The following is a 4,087-nucleotide window of genomic DNA, read 5'->3' as shown; positions in this document are numbered from 1 at the left end:
ACTCTGCCGGCAATTCTTCCAGCACAGATCTGTTTGTTCTTTTGGCAGCCCATGGTACTTTCAATATTCTCCTCCAGCACCATAACTCAAAAGCATCAATTATTCTATGGTCTTCCTTATTCACTGTCCAGCTTTCATATACATTTAAGGTTATTGAAAATGCCATGGTTTGGGTCAGGAACACCGTTCTTTCCTCTTTGTTTGCAACTTTCACATTTGAATCACCAGCAATTTTCAGTACATCTTGATGGAATGTTTGATTAATTTCAGACTAATGAAGTTAATAGAATTCAATTCCATCATCATTAGCTTTAGTGGTTGGTGAATAAAATTGAATAATAGTGGTATTAACTCACCTTCCTTGTAGATGTGTAAATATTATCCTATAATATACAGTATTTTATTTTATAAAAAAATCTTGAAATGCTCTTTAATTTGTTGATCCCAGCATAGTAATCCCTATGATTGTCTAATTCAAAGTAGTCAATACCAGTCCATTTCAGCTCACTAGTACCTAAGATATTTATCCCTATGCCTTCCATTTCATTTCTTACAACTTCCAATTTTCCAATATTCCTGTTTCTTATATGACATGTTCTTATTAATAATAGATATTTGGAACTGTTTCTTCTCATTTTTAATTGTGCCACATCAGCAAAATAAAGGTTCTGGAAGCTTAACTCCATCTAGGTCTTTAATGATAACCATATTTTTAGGAAGCAGATCTTCCCAGTCACATTTTGAGTGCCTTCTAATCTTAGGCACTTATCTTCAGGCACTGCATCCGATAATGAATGGATGTTTCATGGGTTTTTCAGTGTTTCGTTCTGTTGCGTATAGGGTCGTGATTAGTCAGTACCAACTCAATGGCATCTAACAACAACAGCCATTCAAAAATGGTCTACCACTCCTTCTTCCTAGTCTTATCTTTGTCTGTAGGTTCTGCTGATTTCTCTTTACTATGGGTGACCCTACTTGTATTTAAAATACTGGTAGTAGCACTTCCAGCATCATAGTCAAACACAAGCCACCACAGTATGACAAACTGACAGAAAAGTGGTACATATGTATATAGAGAGAGACAGAGTCCTGATGTAGTGTTAGGATAAGCATTGGAATGCTAATTGCAAGGTTGGTGGTTCATACCTACAAGCTATATTTTGGAAACCCGACACTGGGTCGTTATAAATTGGAATGGATTAGAAGACACTTAATATATATAAAGGAGCATGGTGGCTTCATATGATAAGCACTGGGCTGCAAAACACGAGGTCTATGATTCAAGACTGTTAGCTCCTCTGTTGGGAAAGAATTAGGCTTTCTGTTCCCACAAAGATATATGTACTTATAAAAATAATAATTTCCTATAATGCATTTCCACTTATTGCTTCTTTGCCTGTGACCAAATGGTAATTCTGTAGTAACATAGCCATCCAAACATGGGATTGGTTAGCAGTTTTAAATTTCATTGTGGTAGATAGAATAGAATTAAAAGAGAATGCCACTGAATTTTCACTGAAAGTTGTTTAATGTACCTGATCCATTCCTCATTATGTCTATATGTTATTGACAATGGATATGTTATCAAAAATGTGTGGAAATATAAAATTTAAAAACAATACAATTTTTCTACAAACTTTTTGAAGCTCCCTAATATGTATGTGTAGCATAGTGGTTAAGAATTGGGCTGTGAACACCAAGGTCAGCAGTTTGAAACTACCAGCTGTTCCACAGGAGAAAGATGAGGCTTTACACACCCATAAAGATTTACAGCCTCTGAAACCCTGTACAGGGTCACTGTGAGTCGGAACCAAGTCCATGGCACATAACAACAAGAATATGTATATGTACATTTTTCTTTTTCAGATAGACGATTCAAGGCCTGAAAACTGCAGTAAAAAAGATTCTGTGTTTGTTTGAGGTAATAAGGGATGAAAATGTTTCTCTGTGTGTGGTAAATAACACTGCATGTGAAGTTACTTCTTATTCCATCAGATACAAAGAACATAGGAGCAATGACATGGTAGGGACTAATGAAGCATTGGTTCTCATTTATGAGTCCAATTAACACAACGGGTTTTACTTCTAGCCTGTTGTGTTGATAAATTAAGTAATTACTCCTCTGATACAAATAAGTCATACTGGACAGCATGACATCCTTAATGTTGGAGACAGTCTATTCAGTTAGATGCTACTTTACAATATTTTCCTCTTAATATCATCATTATTAATAAAAGTATTCAGGTTAAACTTCCCTGTTGATGAACAAATTTATATTAATTTAAGCAAAAAAAAAAAAATACCAAAAAACAAAATAATCTATTACCATAATTCTGTGAATTTTTTCTGTCAACTCTAACATTGGCAGTGATACGAATGAAAAAATAGAAGCAACTAATTCATATATATCAAGCTGAGAATCAGGGGATAGGTCTTTATCCCCAGATAGCTGTAAGGGACAGTCAGGAGTTAAAATTATAGTCGTTTGTTATTGGTACTATAATAAAGTGGCTACTATAGTCGTTACTGACTCTATGGCACCTAACAACAACAACAACAAATAGCTGATGTGGAGTCATGGTATACCACTGTAAGATAAGCACTGGGACTCAAGGTCGGTTTAGATTGGAATGTCAGAAGTTCAAACTCACCAGCAATTCTTCAGAAGCCTTATAGAGGTTCGCTTTGGGATGGAACTATCTCAAAGGCAATTAACAACGACAGTAGCGATAGTTGACAGTGTGGTGTGGTACTATGAGATAAGCACTGGACTGCTAAACACAAGTCCAGGGTTTCAAACCCACCAGCTACTCCTTGGAAATCCTATATAGGTTTTCTATGATGCAGACTGACTCAATGGCACTTAAAAATTGCACCATCATTAATGGAAGAATATATGTCTGTCTTAAGAGGAAATTGTTTCACACCAATATTGCCTAGTCTATTGATTTTTAAAGTACATAAAAAATATAAAATTTTATACAATATTTCTCAACTGAGGCATTTGAAGAGAATGATGGAGTAATTTCTCTCTCTCTCTCTTAATTGGTTTTGAACTCAAACATTTCACTTCATCACTTTAATTAGATTCATACCGCAGAATTTTGTAATTATAAAAAAATACATATATGTGGAAATTGTTGAACAGTATCATTAATATCACATGCAAGTAAAATTTTGCTGAAGAAAATTAAAAAATGGCTCCAGCCTAAAATGCAAGCTAGATTTGGAAAAGGGCACAGACATAATGATATCATTGCTGACTTCAGATGGATCTTGTCTAAAAACAGAGAATACCAGTAAGATGTTTACTAGTGCTTTATTGACTATGAAAGTTTGTTTTTTTCACCTGGAAATAAATATTTTATCATATTTTCTTTTTTTGTGTTTATGATGACGAATTAATTTTCAAGATTATTTATTTTCCTTTAAATATAAAGCTACACCACAGACCAGTCTAACCAAGACATTTCATCTCACACAGACACATTACTGTGGGATCATCCTCCAAAAGACTTGACAGTGCATGCATGGGTGAGGTAGAGTGTGGGGAAGACTTTCTTAGGTAGCACCATCATGAAGCCTGGTGGAATCAAAGATTAGGACAGGCTCTCATAACTGTCTCTATTCACATTTACCTGGGACCAGGGCAGGCAGGGGACCCCAGGTCATGGCTGTGGTGTCCTGGTCCCTTGGACTGAAGATCAACAGTGAGAAAATCAGTTCCTGTGAGGAAGGGAGCTACCTGCTCCTCCTATCATCACAATCAAGGTGAAAACCTTCACCTGCTTGCTGAAACTTGGGTCAAGGGGCCCTACCTGCTGTTCTGCACACCTAGGAGCCTGCCTGAGGTGGTTGCATTTCTGGATTAGTAGGTTCACAGTATCAGTTCACAGCTGTAGCTGGAAAGGAAGGCACATGGTGATCTAACTGACAGAAGGCTCTGGCAGCAGAAGGTCTATAGACTTTTTAACACTGCAGAATTAGGTGGGGTGGGAAGTGAGGTGGAGATACTAGGTAAATTCTGGTCCCACTACAAAAACTTATTTTCAATTACAATTGTGTACCATCTCAAATCTCTTCTACC

The 4,087-nt window shown here is 36.4% G+C and overlaps 1 pseudogene; it reads right to left on the bottom strand.

The window, feature by feature from the left end:
• Positions 1 to 2,240: 2,240 nt before the first annotated feature.
• LOC102837690 overlaps positions 2,241 to 4,087 on the bottom strand; it is a 5,918-nt pseudogene continuing 4,071 nt past the window's right edge.

Source organism: Chrysochloris asiatica, unplaced genomic scaffold (assembly GCF_000296735.1).
Source record: "Chrysochloris asiatica unplaced genomic scaffold, ChrAsi1.0 scaffold00405, whole genome shotgun sequence".
Lineage (NCBI taxonomy): Eukaryota > Metazoa > Chordata > Mammalia > Afrosoricida > Chrysochloridae > Chrysochloris > Chrysochloris asiatica.
This window is presented reverse-complemented; position numbering and strand designations above follow the sequence as displayed.